This window comes from Lissotriton vulgaris, chromosome 1_1 (assembly GCF_964263255.1).
Source record: "Lissotriton vulgaris chromosome 1_1, aLisVul1.2, whole genome shotgun sequence".
In the NCBI taxonomy this organism is placed as follows: Eukaryota; Metazoa; Chordata; class Amphibia; order Caudata; family Salamandridae; genus Lissotriton; species Lissotriton vulgaris.
The window spans coordinates 1,198,548,872-1,198,566,025 of record NC_141685.1 but is presented as its reverse complement, the minus strand read 5'-3'; positions in this window follow the sequence as shown (position 1 = coordinate 1,198,566,025).

Sequence of the window (17,154 nt, the reverse complement as noted above, 5' to 3'; positions counted from 1 at the left end):
TAACATCATCAGCATACAACAAAGTATGCATTTTGTGAAAAGCAATTTTTGGTGGAAAGTTGCAGATCTGCTGAAAACATTGAGGCATGTCACTGAGATAAAGGGAAGACAATAAGGGAGCAAGAAGGCATCCTTTGCCTAACGCCATCTGGTGTCGGGATAGGACTAGTAAGACCCTTTACCCTCCCATTTGAACCTGACACCAGGTATCTGTGTGTAATGATGTTAATATATGTAGTAGGTTGTCCGGAATTCCCATTTTGGTGAGTTTTCTCCAGAGTGTTCCTCTGTCCACTCTATCGAATGCGGTGGTAAAATCGATAAAAGCAGGATATACAACTTGGGATTTTATCGTAATGTATTTATCTAAGATGGTTTGCAAGACGGCGATGTTGTCGGTGACTGAATGCTTTGGTCTAAATCTAGCCTGGTATAGGGGGATCAGTCCGGATGAAAAGGCCCAGTCCTTAAGATGATCTAATACCGTTGCTGTAAAGATGTTTCCTGTTGCATCCAGAAGGGCTATTTGCCTATAATTGCCAGGATGCAGCCTAGAACCCTTTTTGTGGATGAGTATTTCAATGCTCCCCTTCCAGGATTTGGGGATGTCCCCGGTAGTGAAAATGTAGTTGAAAAGGGGAGATAACATCTTACTCCATTCTTTGGGGTTGCATTGGAGGACCCTAATCGGAATTTGGTCCGGACCTGTTGCTCCTGTTGTTCTCGCTTTTCTTATATGTAGCTCAATAGAAAATAGACTAGAAACCCCACTATTTAAAGATTTTCTTTTTGGATTCCTAGCAAAATTATGGCTCATTTCTGAATTGGTATTTAGTTTATATAAATTGGCAAGATAGCGTTCCCATTCTGTTGGTGGCACCGGGATAGCTTGTAATGCTTTTTTCGTACCCGTTTCTTTGGCGACTATACTCCAATAGGCACGTTGGTTATTTTGTTTCGCCGCTATCTGCAGGTCTACCCAGTTTTTATCTTGGGTTATTCTCTTGTTTTTTTCATTTTCTCTCCTATGTTGATTTTTCAATTTGTTGATTTCTTGTCATTTAGATGGTGATTTTTTTAAAAACCGTGCTCTTATCAATTTATTTAGATATTTTGTGTTGGTGACTAACTTTGGTTTTTTGTTTTGGTTCCTTGTTATCCTTGATTGCATCAACTTTTCCAGTAATTTTTGTGTTAACTTTTTAATAACCATTTCGAAATTTATTATCGGATTTGTAGAGTGCGTTACTTGTAGGAGTTGCGTTGAATCAATTATAGTAATTATATTATTAAGTGTAGCTGAATTCCAGTGTATCCGTCTTTGAGATGGGTTTACCAGCACTGTGCTATGGCTATACATAATTTGACTTGACTGGGAGAATTGTGTTTTCCACTCTGTACTTACTTGTAAAATGGCATGGTCACTTCCCTGGGCAAAATTAATTTTGAGTTGCAAGAATGATCCAAACAAATCATAGCTACAGATCATGTAGTCCAATAGTGAGGAATTTTGGTTTCCACGTCTTGTATTTGAGGCGGGAATATCTCCTTCTACATTGCCATTTAGTATTATTCAATTAAGCATGGGTAGTGATGCTATTAGGATCTTTCCTCTTTTATCCGCCTTGTTTTCTTTAGGAAGTAGTGGAATAGAGATTCCTAGGGCCTCTTCTGGGGACCAATTTGCTCATTTTAATAATACCTCATTAGATATTTTCCCATTGAAGTCACCCATAATGAAGAGCGATGGATAACCGTGATTTTCTATTATTTGTTCAATGTCCTTTAGAATTTCTATAGCGAGTATGTCCATTTTTACTCCAGGGGGGATATATATGTTATAAATCAGTAGATCTTTCAAAGTTCCTGGAGGGTTTGTCTTGCACTTGATCTTAATACATTGATGATTCTTTGAGTTAGTTGGGAATATTTCTTGGGCCCATTTGTAATCTTCATTTAATAAAATCGCTATCCCCCTTTCGCATGTCCCCGATCGACTTGCTCTGCAGGGATACCATATTCAAAATATTTTTCCTGGTTAAAGTTTGGTGTAGACCAAGTTTCTTGGAGGGCCACTATAGCTGGAGAATTTTTTGTTATTTCAGCCATTTTGTCTCATTTTTCCCCGCTATATTCCAAGAGGAAATCGTCAAGCCTGTGCTAAACAAAGGATTTGTTAACCTTAATTTGTTTATTGCTGTTCAATGACTCAGAGATCCAGGCCCATGAGTGGTCTCTCTTTGTTATTTCCTGGCTGGGGGAATTTTTTCTCCCGATTTCTCTTTCGCCATTATTTATGGAAACAAATATATTTTCTGCAACATTGTCTGAGGGATTGGTCATGGTGTTAAAGGATTGCTTCAATCACTGCATTTTGAGAAATTCTTCTGTTATGTATTTCTTTTGAACTTCGTGCTTTAATATTGGGATCAGGTCATACCCGTATTTGTGTAGAGTCCTACTCTCCTTCAATATAATTCCTGATATTACTGGAGACCAAAATTCTACAATCGCTGTCGTTGTTTTTGTTTTGTCTGGGAACATGACTAGTTTTATTTCATTTCGTGCTAGGGATTGTAACGGCTGAATTTTTTGAAACAGATTAATAATTTGGTTGCGATTAAGTGGAGCTTCATCTGAAGGAAATAATTCTGTGATTTCCAGATAATTGGGCCTGATCTCCTCTGGTTGTTGATCCTTTTTCTTTTTAGGATATCACTAGCTGCCGGACTTGTCGGACCATGTCCTGCTGGTAGGAAATTTATTGCCTTAGGGTTTAATTTACTCAGTCGGTTAGAGTTGTCTCTTTGGGTTTTCACCGGCGATTTCTGCTACTTTACCTTCAGGGTCTGGGGCATTTCTGCACTTTCCTCTTTATCTGATAAATCGATTGGTAAAGGGGAATTATTCTGAAATCTTATTTTTCGGGCTTTCTTTTTCTTAATTCTTCTTAGCGTCTTTCCCCTTTTTAGATTAATCATCTTTTGTTTTCTTTTGTCATTAGTACTTTCTAGGCCTTGTATTTCTCCACGAGATGGTTCAATCTCGGCAGTTACTTTAAGGTGAGATGTTAAAGGACTGTTCAAAGTGGATTTGGGTTTTCTTTTAGTAAAAATTGGATAGTAAACTACAGAGTGTTGTGTGATACTGGTTTGGTTTCCTCCTTAAAAAAGTTTCTGAGAGAGTATATCAGATTTGGATCCTGTTTACCCTTAGATTCCATAGATGGTTTCCTTCCAGTTTGAGTTGCAGTTTCTTTTTTTTGAGGGAGAGGCGTTTTTATTATTTCAACTTTTGAGTTATATGAGTTTTCCGCTTTAAATTTATCACAGACTCGTGTTATTGTTGTTGATTTTATTTGCTCTTTTTTCCTTTTTTTCTCTACTAGAAATGGAAGGCGCCAACCCCCTCGGGGAATGGCGTCGTTAGTGGCAGCCAAAGGGCCGACCCGGAGTAGGATCGCTTCCGGGTTATGTGACCCAGAAGTGAGCGCGGCGCCAGGACCAATGGGAACAAGGGTCGAGGTACGCCCCGGAAGTGATAGTAGGGCGCGAGGCTTAAAAGCCCGCGACCAGCCTAGAGGCCCCCTCTTTGTCCGCTGATCGCCCAGGAGTCGGACGTCTCCAAGAGAAGACATCGTGGGAACATCGCGTAGGAGTATACAGCGAGAGTTAATCCGACTCGTGGTGTAGGTTGGCGGGCCTTGCAGTGTGTGCTGGATTTCTTTACAGCTTTCGTGTTTATTTCTCTTGATTTAAATATTAATTGCAGGGGGGGATTGCCGTGGTAAATCCTCATGTCCAGGGGGAGGGCGAGCGCGGGCACTCGATCATCCGATTCCCTGGGGTCCGGGCCCATCCGCGGCGCGGTGGGCCTAAAAGTCGTTTGGGGTTTCTCGATAAGTTTTTAACGTTGTTTTCCTTAAGTGCAGGATGCCGTCGAAGAAGGTGCCGAAGGGTAAACAACCCGCAGCCAAGAATGAGGAATACCTTGCCTTTACGGAACTGCTGGAATTCACAAGGGAAAAAGGCATGGATTGGGTACTAAAGAATATGAGAGACGGGGCTAGAGCAGATGCGAACTCTCAGGAGGAGAGGGGGAGAGGCAAAAGAGCGAAGCATACCCCAGAAAAGCTTAGAAGCTCGGCAAGAGGCAAGCGGTCTAGGCCGACGGATTCACGACCAGTATCACCAGGTGAGGAGGAGGTCCCAGAGACAATTGATTCGAACTCAGGCGCAGATAATGACACAGATGACACCGATGGGCAGTATGATGCATCTAGGCCCACGCAGATAGGAGGGTTCCCCGTCACTTCTGTGGGGGGATCCGGTCCGCACGGTATGTTACCGCCAGTAGTGGCACAGCCGGGTAGCGGAGTGTCGCAAGTTTGGGTTCAGCCCGGGGGGGTCGCCCAGTTACCAGGGATGCAATTATATGGGTCGTATGGTCAAGCGATAGGTAGCAGCCCTGTAAGCTCAATGTTTCCTGCCTACACGGCTCACGGGTCCCCCTTAGCGATGACTGCTTACTCCAACCTGGGGGGTCCAAGTCAGGGCTCAATGGCGAACGCCGTAGTTGATGTGGCGGGTCCCTCTAATGGGCAGATGCATGGGGGGTTGGGGGGGCAACCAGCTGGTTCCCCGTTACTAGCATTCAGCCCGTTAATGTTCGGGTCGTCCTCAATGACCTTATCGCCATCCGCGGGGATCACATGGCATGTGCCAGCAGATATGAAGGACAGGATACTCAGAGGCGAATACATAGAAGTGTTCGACCTTATCAATGCAGGGGTGGCGGCCGGAAAACCCAAGGGCGGGAAAGAGGGAGATTACAATCAGATGAAATCGTGGGTGGAATGGTCCATGAAGAATTGGATCACGGGATTTGCAATATATGCCGCTGTTATGCTTGAGAAGTATCCGTTTTTAGGCCCACAAATGATGAGCTACATATCCCTGATACATGGAGCGGCAACAGAGTTTCCAGGCCAGGGGTGGCTGAAATACGATAAAATGTTCAGACAGATGAAGGCAGTTCACCCGGGTATAGCATGGGACCAGCGGGAGATTAATTTATGGCATACAGTCTTCTATTCCACCCCTTCAACGCCTACCCCGGTCCCCTCAACTCAGAGCCAGTCCTTTCGGACTGACAAAGGGGTCGGTGAGAAAAAACAGGCCTGCTGGCAGTTTAATAGAAATGAGTGTACCAGGGGGGTCTCGTGTAAATTCAAACACTGCTGTTCCTACTGCGGGGGTACCTCTCATCCCGAGGTTAGGTGTTTTAAGAAAACTGGTAACCCCAAGGAGCAGCCCAGCCACAGTGCCCCAAAAGGAAAGCCAACTAAGACTCCCGACAAAGCTTCCAACTCCAATTAAACGGCATGTCCTGACACACCTCCTCAGTAAGTACGATAATCTTGAGGAGGCTCAATTCCTACTGCATGGTTTTACAATTGGATTCCGTATCCCGTCTTCAGCCCCCCCTTCCAATGTCCCATCTCGTAATCAAAGCTCAGTGTTGCGAAATATGGAGGCAGCTCGAGAGAAGATCATGAAGGAGGTAGCATTGGGGCGGGTCGGGGGCCCTTTTACAGAACCACCTACCCATAATCTGGTTTGCTCCCCATTGGGTCTAGTTCCGAAAAAAGAGGAAGGTAAGGTCCGTCTGATCCATAATCTTTCAAGTCCTCCAGGGCTTTCGGTCAACGACAAGTTAGACCCAGATCTGTGCTCGGTGAAGTATACCAAATTTGACACGGCTATTGAGAAATTGCAGGCATTTGGGGAAGGAGCCTTAATGGCTAAAGCTGATATTGAATCAGCCTTTAGGTTACTGCCCGTCCACCCGGACGATACCAGGTTCTTGGGCTTCACATTTGACGGTAGCTATTTTTTGGATTTGTGCATGCCTATGGGGTGTTCTATTGCCTGTGCAGTTTTCGAGACTTTCGCAAGGTTCCTGGAATGGGCGGTCGAGCAGTTTCTGGCCTCGGACAGCTCGCATTCAGTAGTCCACTACCTGGACGATTTTCTGTTCATGGGTCCCGAGGGTTCTCAGTCGTGCAGGAAGGCCCTGCTGGGCTTCCAGCGCTTGGCTGAGGCGCTCGGGGTACCTTTGGCGGCGGAAAAAACCGAAGGCCCGACCACGTGTCTGACCTTCCTGGGCATAGAGATTGATACAACGGCAGGAGTGTGCAGGCTGCCAAAAGTCAAGGTCGATGCCTTTAGGGCCGCTATCGATAGCTGCCTGGGGGCAAGGAAGGTAACCTTACATCAGCTACAAGTCCTCTTGGGTCAACTGAACTTTGCTCTGCGGGTCATCCCTATGGGCAGGGCCTTCTCCAGAAGTATAGCGAGGGCAATGTCTGGGCTGCGGGCCAAACACCACAGGGTGAGGCTTTCAGCCGAAGTTAGAGAGGATCTTCTGATTTGGAGAAGCTTTTTGAGGGATTTCAATGGCACGGTGTTGTGGCGAGCAGCCTGTTCTTCTAATACGGATCTTGAGCTTTTCACCGATGCTGCAGGTAGTATTGGCTTCGGAGCTATATTCGGTCAAAAATGGTGTATGCAGTGCTGGCCGGTTGACTGGATCGAGCGAGGCCTGACTACTAACATTTCCTTTCTAGAACTTTTCCCCATAGTGGTAGCTTTGCACTTGTGGGGAGATCTGCTGGCAAACAGGAGTATAGTATTCTGGTCGGACAATATGTCTGTAGTCATGGTGATTAATAGCCAGAGGGCTACCTGTACTTGGGTACTCAGGTTATTGAAAGAATTGGTTTTGCAGTGCCTGAGCCATAATGTCCAATTCACTGCTAAGCATGTTCCAGGTGTAGAAAACAAAGCGGCTGATGCATTGTCTCGTTTTAAGTTAACAGAATTCCGGGAGCATTGGCCCCAGGCGGAGACGTCAATGTCAGCCTTCCCAGCGGAGCTATGGAAGTTTGGTGCCCCACAGCCGCCGAGTTGATATCTGCATCCTTGGCCCCAAGGACTAAGAGTATGTATCAGAGATCATGGGATTCGTATATGGCATACCTGAGGGGTGTGGGTGTAGCGGACATCTTTGCCCCCCCGAGTGTATTAGGCTTCATTGTACAGCAGAAGGAGCAAGAGAAGTCGGTAGCATTCATGAAAAGACAGTTGTCGGCGTTAGCATTTTATGCGGGTCTACGGGGGGTGTCTGATCCGACAAAAGATCAGAGAGTTAGAAGAGCGATGAGAGGTTGGGAGCGCCTGGCACCCGGGGAGAAAGATTCTAGGAGGCCGATAGACGTAGAAAAATTGATTAAAATCTTAGAAGCTCTACCGTTCGTTTGTTTCTCACTGTATGAGACGCAACTGTTCCGGGTGGCCTATACCCTAGCCTTTTGCGGGGCGCTGCGAATTTCAGAATTACTTCCGGCGTCCAAATCGGACAGGGAAGGGGGTTTGAGGTGCTCGGATATAATCGAGTCGAAAGGTGTCCTGCGGCTTAGGGTGCGGAGATCGAAGACGGATCCGCTGGGTAAAGGTACCTGGTTGCAATTGGGTAGAGTAGAGGGTGAGGCCTTCTGTCCAGTCAACTTACTGAGGCTATTTCTCCAAGCCAGGCCCCAGGGAGCGGACGATAGACTCTTGATTCATGAGAGTGGGTTACCCCTTACCAGGTTCCAGTTCACTCGAGTAGTTAAAATGACCTTGGCACGGATCGGAGTTGATCCAGCCGATTTTACATCACATTCGTTTAGAATTGGAGCAGCGACAACGGCTGCTGGCTTAGGCCTACCCGAACAGGTAATCAAGAGGTTGGGTCGCTGGAAATCAGCTTGCTACGAACGTTATATTCGCCCGCAATTAGTCTGACATGTCTTTAGCCTTCGTCCCCGTTGTTAGAATCGGCTGTCTGTATCTCTTCACATTTACTCTTCATATTTACTCTAGGTACCTCCCCTAAGAGAACCCAAATCTGTTGGTGTGGCCACTCCTTCATTCGCAGGGCCGGGGCGCACTTTGAAAAGACACTCAGGGACAGGGTGACCATGATGCGAGGTTGTGACCATCATTGGGTGGGGATAGGCGGGCAGCGACTGGCGGACGTCCCGAGGGATGTGAAAACGGCCTTGGCCAGAGGCATGCCTTTGCCAGACGTATTCGTGTTGCACTGCGGAGGCAACGATATGATTCCGGGCGGAAGGAGAGAAGTGAAGGAGTCCCTGTTCTCTACTCTAGCAGCAATCAAAAACATTTTCCCAGAAGCTATAGTACTATGGTCGGAAGTCATCCCTAGACTCGTGTGGACTCGGGGCGCACCCATGAAAGCAATAAACAGATCCGTTAAAAGGCTGAACCAGTCGGTGGCGGAAATCCTGCAGAAATCTAGTATTAAAGCGATTCGCCACAAACGAATACAGGCAGACAGGCCGGAGCTATACGCGGAGGACGGAGTTCACCTGTCGGAGGCGGGTATGGAGATATTCATAGAAACAGTCCTAGGGGCAGTCTCCGAAGCTCTTGAGCGCAGGGGGGGGAGGTCGAGTCCGCCAGTAAGCTCCTCGTCCTGTGGCGGGGTTCCGGACAAGAATACCACGGGAACTTCTTGTCTAGAGACAGTTAACTCTGAACAGGTTTGCTAAATCATTATGGACTCTGGGCTGGCGGGAGAGTTGGGGCCGACCTGCTGGTGGCCTTGGCTTTTCAGCCCTACCCCGGAGGCCTATGGTTGCCCAAGTGGGCGCTTTCCTCACCTGCGGCTCGGTTGACCAGAAGGGTGTTAACGTTAAGGGAGCAGGTGATCTGGATTGTGGCCTGCTGGCGCAACCCTGAACTCAAATTAAAGGCCCATTGGGAATGGGCGGTGAATGTATATACTGTATATAAGTGCAAGTTTACTCTTAAATACTGTGTTGGAATATGTACGAATCAATAAAGAGATTGGTAGGTCAATGAGGTAATTGACCTGTGAACTTAATTTTAATAAACAAGCACACTGCAGAAAATCAAGTACGACTCCAGAGTTTTGATGTGGGATGGGGTCCTTGTAAAGCATGCAGTGTGGTGGGGGGAGAATGCACTTTGTCTGCCATCTATGGAAGGCGCCAACCCCCTCGGGGAATGGCGTCGTTAGTGGCAGCCAAAGGGCCGACCCGGAGTAGGATCGCTTCCGGGTTATGTGACCCGGAAGTGAGCGCGGCGCCAGGACCAATGGGAACAAGGGTCGAGGTACGCCCCGGAAGTGATAGTAGGGCGCGAGGCTTAAAAGCCCGCGACCAGCCTAGAGGCCCCCTCTTTGTCCGCTGATCGCCCAGGAGTCGGACGTCTCCAAGAGAAGACACCCACCCACCCATCCCTATTAATAAGGATTCAGTTAGGGCAGTAGCGGGGTTCCGGACAAGAATACCACGGGAACTTCTTGTCTAGAGACAGTTAACTCTGAACAGGTTTGCTAAATCATTATGGACTCTGGGCTGGCGGGAGAGTTGGGGCCGACCTGCTGGTGGCCTTGGCTTTTCAGCCCTACCCCGGAGGCCTATGGTTGCCCAAGTGGGCGCTTTCCTCACCTGCGGCTCTGTTGACCAGAAGGGGGTTAACGTTAAGGGAGCAGGTGATCTGGATTGTGGCCTGCTGGCGCAACCCTGAACTCAAATTAAAGGCCCATTGGGAATGGGCGGTGAATGTATATACTGTATATAAGTGCAAGTTTACTCTTAAATACTGTGTTGGAATATGTACGAATCAATAAAGAGATTGGTAGGTCAATGAGGTAATTGACCTGTGAACTTAATTTTAATAAACAAGCACACTGCAGAAAATCAAGTACGACTCCAGAGTTTTGATGTGGGATGGGGTCCTTGTAAAGCATGCAGTGTGGTGGGGGGAGAATGCACTTTGTCTGCCATCTATTTTAATATTCCAAGTTGGGTATCAAGTGTTTGGTCAGAATTTTCCAAAATGTTCCCTAGATGAATGAGAGCTGATTCCAGGATATTTTGCAGGGTAATCAGAGATTTGGATACTGGGGTATAGTTATTAGAAATACCTGAATTTTTAAAAAGAGAGAAGTCTGGTGATTTTTCAAGGAATCCCTCTAGCTCTGATGGTTTTTGTGGAGTACTGTTTTGAATATTCTGGTTTTCCTTTTGGGATCCCATATGAAATATTAAGTCTTTGATGTTAATGTCTGGAAAGGTTATATTATATTCTTGAGATTGTTGTATTTTGGGTGATTCCGGTATTATTAATCCTGATACAAGAGAGGTCGGAATTGACTGTTCCAGGTCGATAGAAGTACTTTTTTTCGGACTTCAGATGTTCTTTGATTTTGCATTTCAGTTTGTTGTATTCCATCTTCTTTGTACTCTTTTTTTTCCTTAATTGTCTGATCTTTTGATACTTGACCCTGATCATCTGGGTTTAGTTTTGCGAAATATTTTTTAATCCTGGGAATTGTTATAGACTTTCCAGCTCTTACCGTCTTGCCAGTACTCTTCAGTTCCCATCCTCTTCCTAAAGATGGTTCTTGATCTTAGTTTTTTATAAGCCATTACAATATAGTAAATATTTTAGTCTTGTTTTAATTGAGATTTTTGTCGTCCTGTTTATACCGCAGAGATGTTACCTGGTGGATCTTGACCATCCGTATGGTTAATATGCAGTCCCCTGCTAACCTCTACTATTATTCCAGCGTTAGAATAAATACTCTTGCCAAATTCTAATCAAGAACAGCCAGAGAGTTAAAGCTCCAAAGTGCACTGATCCCGCTCCCTAACTCCGTTTCTTGTGAGATTGTAAACTTATCAAGCGCATCCGACGTTAGTTACAAGTCATTCGTGAGTTGGTTCTTGTAATATTACTACCATTAGTTGCCCCTGCTGCAAGGAGATCCTGTTTGTTTAAGGGCTGGTTCCCTGTGAAGGTTTCTAGTTCAAATCCCAATCCCTATTGACACGTAAGGTGCATACGAGTGACCACTTCGGAAAGGTTGTATAGTAAATGCGGGCAGTCACATTGAGGGGATTATAGAGGAGCTCTTTACGGTAATTTCATAAAGGTCTTTCTCTGCCGCTTGAAAAGAGAAGGAATTGCAGCTCCACAAGGGAGATCCTTGCGGGTTTGGCCACGTACCTGACACCTCTCGTAGATCCTGCCGCGTTCTAGGGACGTTTGCAGCTTCGGCCACACCTGTCCGAGCCCAAAATACTGCTCCTCGAAGCTCCTGCTGCTCCTGCTGCTCCCGGGGAGACCTTGCGGCTCCTTGCAGCTCCGGCCGCACCCGGGACACAGCTCACGGCTCCTCTCAACCTCTGCTATGCCCGGAAAGCTCTCACGGCTTCGGAAGCGAGATTGGTCGCAATCCACGGCCGGGTGCAGCACTCACGGTTATTGCCGCGTCCGGTGGGCGCACTCAGCTCTAGCCGCACCCGGGACACTGCTCGCGGCTCCTACTGCGTCCGGGATGTCTTCGGCAGCCTTTCTCAGTTCCGGCCACACTAGTGATACAGCTCTCGGCTCCTCTCAACCCCTACTACACCCGGAAAGCTCACGCGGCTTCGGCAGCAGGGTTGACCGCAATGCACAACCGGGTGCAACACTAGCAGTTATTGCCGCTCCCTGGGGGCACTCTCAGCTCCGTCTGCGTCAGGATGGCCTCAATCCACAACCGGGTGCTGCTTCTGCGTCTTCCTCGCCTTGCTCAACGTTAGCTCAAGTTTGCTCAACAGCGCCCTCTAGGTTGGCTATTGATCCTGGATCCCGACCGGGCGGTGTTAGGGAAAGTGCCAGTCTCTGGTGGCGGAGCCAATGCTAGCAGCCCAATGCAAATTAAGACCTGCCATTAAAAGCTCAGCAGAAAGGCAGGGTAGGGGCCCAAACTGGAACCCAGGGTGTTGTAGCTCATGAGGGTGCTTATGGGGCACATGTTGTGTCCCCCTCTTGTTGCATTGGTGTGCATGCACTGTGTGCCATGCACAACATGGTGCATGATATGCAGTGGACTGACACGCCAGAGGTGGTGCAGGGGCAGTGGTATTTGCTACAGGCTCCCTATGATGTGAAGCATGCTGTCACTGTGGCACCACTGTAAAAACACTGCCAGCCAAGCAGTTAATTCATATTGCCACGGTTGGGATGCTGCTGGCTTGGTGGCCTACTCCCGACCTCCGCAATGGAGTTCAGCAGTTATACCACCAAGGTCATAATCAGGCTCTATGTAATTGATTGAAAGCTCTATATTTCCTTCATCTGGAAATTTTATTAATTGTAATTTATGGGAATTCATGGTGAAAGTAGGGAATCAGTTCCTGTTAGGTACCTCACTTGCATACATCTCCTTATTGCATAGAAAAAAATCTCAATGTAAATTAACATGTTCACAGTGTGTTGGTATTTGAAACACTGATTGCAAGTGCTTATTGAGCTACAAAAATTATTGGGATCTCTGTATTGCTGCCATTTTAAAACAGTTATTTAGAAAGTTTATTCAGCCAAAAATAGTTTTGAGGCTGATAGATTGGTATAGTAATACAAAAGCAATAACACCCATAAAAAAATCTATACTTTGTTTTGGGAGATCAAGAAAATGGTGTGATTTTAGTGTCACAGTGCCAATAACATAAAGCCTAACACCACCTTAAATTCCACGTTAATGTTACAGACTCAAGACTAACTTCCATTCCTGTATATACTTGCTTGTGTTCTAATATCAAGCATCACAGTGGCATCACAGATAACATTATGGATGCTGTTCAAAGCTTTTTTTTTATATGACAGGTCAGCACTACTTCAGCACTAAAACAGAGTTTGGGAATGAGTGATATTTTGATTTGGAAACCAAATGTAACAACATACGATGCAAAACCAACAATGGAACAGCTTGTATAAACCCCATTATTGATTATGCCTTATTCGCAAACGATGACACTTCTTTAACATACCAAATATTTTAAGCCCCATATATAAAATCAACCAGGCGTTACCTGTGCAACATATTTTAGACCGGTGATTTAACTACTGTTTAATTACAAATCTTCTAGATCTCTGTCTATTTATTTTTATTATATAGTGTGAACCAGGCACAATAGGTAACGGAGTGCTTCACATAGGTTCAGATTACAAGTGCAGCATTACATATGATCCAGAAACAGGAATAATATACATTTAGACCAGTAAAACCATTTTATCACAGTGACTATATAGCTTGAAATTAATTTTCCTCTTTGCAGTACTAAGGATTTTATTCCTGGGGGGCGCTAGAGGGCGCGCTTGCGGGATGGCTGCCTAGACCTGCAGCTCCCGCTCCTTGGTCACTGATCCTACCGGAATCCTTCACCACGGGGTGCTGCGGTGCCCCCAGGAGACCGGATCCCGCATCCGGGGGGTGCGTTCTACACTCGTTCCACGTCTGGAGTGGCTGTGATCCCCAGAGCCGAAGATACGGGCTCCTGAAACCTGCCCGGCACTTGCTCTGGAGCTGCCTGAGGCGGGCGTTCGGCCGCTACAACTACGCGATCCCGGGGCCTGCCACGAGGCTCCCAGGCCGCATCGGATCCTCGCCTTCCCGATCCTTTTGGGACAACGTGCGGAGAAGACTGTGCAGGTAGGCGACTGCTGAACACTCGCTTTGGGTCTCCCCCCAGCCGTCACCTCGCTAGCACAGAGGGTGGGCTGCTCCTGCTGCGACGCCTGCTACCGCGGCTCTACTAGGTCGCCGTGCCTGTCTCCTTTGGCGCTGAAGGCCCGAACTTGCGCGGCGCTGTCCGCCGGAATCCTCGACCGGGGGCCGGGGCTGCCCCATTGTGCGGAATCCCCCTGTCGCTTCCCGCAGTACTGGACTGAGGATTGTTGCACAACTTCGAGTGCCGGGTGCGCTGGGGGCTACACAGGCAGTACACGGCTGCCATACTGAGAGGCACCAACCAGCGGGCCACGTTACCCCCGACATTGCCTGATATAGCCTGCTTCCCTGGATCTGACCCTGCAGCCCATCGGGGTGGCCGATGCTTTGGCCTTTACACTACCTGGCTTCCACGCAGCGAGTGCCTGATACTGCGGCTGAGTGCCCAGGACTGGACAAGCAGCCACTGCCACTGGGCGGTCGGTAACCACATAGCGCTACTGGTGGCACCGGCCATATTGCGGTATATTGCAACACACCAGCCCGAGACCCTTCTGCCTGCTACTGGCTGTTTTTTTTACCTGCAGCGCTCTGCCATCCTTCTTTTTTCTTTTTGACCTCTCACTTGCCTCCGGTCACTACCATGGGACGGCCTGAGACTCGCCAGCCTAAGCTGAGCTTCGACAACACGCGCAAAAGCAACTCATCGACGCAGATGAATCCGGGGCCCAGCGTGCCGCCTCCACAGCCTGCCCCACCTATCGCTCCTGCTGCGGACCTTACCAACCTGATACAGGAGATGCGTCAAGGCTTCGCCACCGTTGTGGAGAAAGTGGACGGCGTCACGGCTCGACTGGACGCCCTGGTCCATAAGGTGGATCGCCATGAGGAGCGCCTCACAACTGCGGAACAGAGAATCTCCGACAACACTGATGCCGCCGCGTCCCACACGACGCAGCTAGCGAGAATGGACAATCTCCTCCGCATCATAGCGGCAAAGAACGAGGACTTGGAAGCACGAAGCCGCCGGAACAACATTCGCATTACGAACGTGCCGGAGTCCACTGCCACGGGCAGGATGGAGCTCTATGTGGAAAAATTGCTCAAGGGCTCAATCGGAGAGGAAGCTTTCAAGTCCCAGTTCATCGTGGGGAGGGCCCACCGATCCCTGGCGCCTATGCTCCAACCTGGCCTGCCACCGAGACCTATAATTGCTCGTCTTCTGAATTATCGTGATCGTGACACGGCCCTCAGGGCTGCCCGGACACAAAGATCACTGAGGTTTGAAGGCATTACATGTAAATGTAGTTGAGCTTATATAGCGCACAGCTACCCGCAGTGGGTGTCCCGGCGCTTGCTTAGGGAACCCGTCCTGATATTCCCCTGTGTGATAGCCCCAGCAGGGTATCCACAAGGTGAAAGTCAGGCATCCCGCCGCGAGGGGCCGTTGTGGAGATTAAGCAAGCTATTGCCCAGAGTCGCAGAGTGTGAACCCGTGAGTCGAGGAGGCACGGGATCGAGAATTATCGAGTCCGTGGAATTTTTAGCCCAAGACCCGCCAAGGCAGGGAATTGAACCCTGGTCCAGGACCGATCTCAGCTTCCGGGTCTGCCGCCTCTAACCCCTGAGCCACACTTCTCCACATTCTCCATCTACCCTGACTTCACGCCGATGGTTCAGGATGAGCGGCGCAAATTCCTCACAGTGAAGAAAAATCTGCGGGAGGCCCAAATAGACTATGCCCTCTTGTACCCAGCGAAGCTTAGAGTTACCCTCCAGGGCAAGCAACGCTTTTTCACCAACCTGCAGAAAGCTGAGGACTTCCTTAAGACGATCCGAAGAGCGCGCAGGGATGAACAAGTCCCTGCGGACGAACAAGAGAATGATGACCTGCCTCCAGAGCACCATGAAGACTAACGGATCTTACATACTCCGACCCATATATGCATCATACCGGACCACTAGCTGGCGCCTGATTCACCCTTTGAGGGCTGGGGAGATACGTAAGCGGCGACCTTTCTGGACATTGCACCCCAGTGGTAATGTATACCAAGGACCACTGTCTCGGCCCTGGACTCCACCAAGGGCGGTACAGTCTGGAGCTATGGGCCGGATAGTGGCAGTGCGTACTTTCTGATGTACCCCTGTCGGGTGTTCCCCACTGACTTATTACCTGTTTGGCTGTTTGCCTCTCTGAAGTTGGGGGGGAGGGTAAAGGGGGGGGTTCACGTTGGGGGGATCCTTGGCTACTGGCATGTTTGGGATGCTGGGGTGGGTGGGTGGGGGCTGGATTTTGTGAGGTTAGCATTGCATGGACTGTGTATATATTTCTTAGCCTGGTGTATGACTTGGTCCTTCAGGGGCGGATGTGGGTTCATGGTTTGGCCCTCTTGGGCACTTTCGTCTTTACTGTCGCCATGTCCATGGCCGCTGTGAACACAAGTGTGCTTCTGACATGTCTATCATGGAATGTCTGGGGGTTGAACGATGCTAAAAAATGCAGGAATGTTATTGCCTACTTGAATAGACATCATGTACAAGTTGCCATGCTGCAAGAGACACATATGCCCATACGCAGGGACAACTCCTTTGGACTCAAATGAGCGGGTACCCGTGCCTTCTCCTCCTATTCGTCTTATGCAAGGGGTGTGGCGATTCTCATTGCCCATGGCGTGCCTTTCCACCGCTTTGGAGAGGAGGTGGACAGGGAGGGGCGATATGTTTTGCTGTGGGGTAGGGTGGGACATGACACCTATTTATTTGTCTCAATGTATGCACCGAATATTGACTCACCTGTCTTTTTTTCCACACTGTGGGGTAGAATTGTTTCCATTGGGGCAAGACACGTCATCTGGGGTGGGGTTTTAATCTGGCGCTGGCGCCCCCCCTTGACAGGGCGGATGGTGTTAGTTCCTACAAGCCCCGAGCCAGAGGGGTTTTGGAGGGAGTGGTGGAGGAGGGTGGTCTGTTTGATGCCTGGAGACACCTACATCCCCTCGGACGGGAGGGCACACACTTCACGCCTCACACCGGGACATGGGACATTGGATTACTTTTTGGTAACCCGAGACATTACTAAGGAGCTGATAGGAGTTGATCACTTGCCCAGAACCTTTTCGGATCACAGCCCTGTGAGATTGCAGTTCCGGACTCCTGGCTGGGACAGCCCGAGACCACAGTGGAGGCTAGGCCCCGATGTGCTTCTTGACGAACTCTTTCGCACAGAGCTGGGTGAAGAGATTAGGGATTTTTTCCCTAGGAACAAGGGCTCAGTGGGGTCCGTAGAGCACATATGGGAGGCTTTCAAAGTCACTATAAGGGGGTTCTGCATTTCCAAAAGCCACGGGGTCCTACGTGATATCCTGCGTACCATCACCACACTAGAGGGGGAGCTACGGACTCTGGAGCTCCGAATGGCGGCGGATGATGACCCACGCCTACAGGTAACCTTTCGGGACACACTATCCAAATATGAGGAGGAGGCTGCCAGGGAGGCGAAATATCGGGGTAAACACTGGGTAGCCCGGAGATACTGCGAAGGGGAGAGGCCTGGGAAAGTGC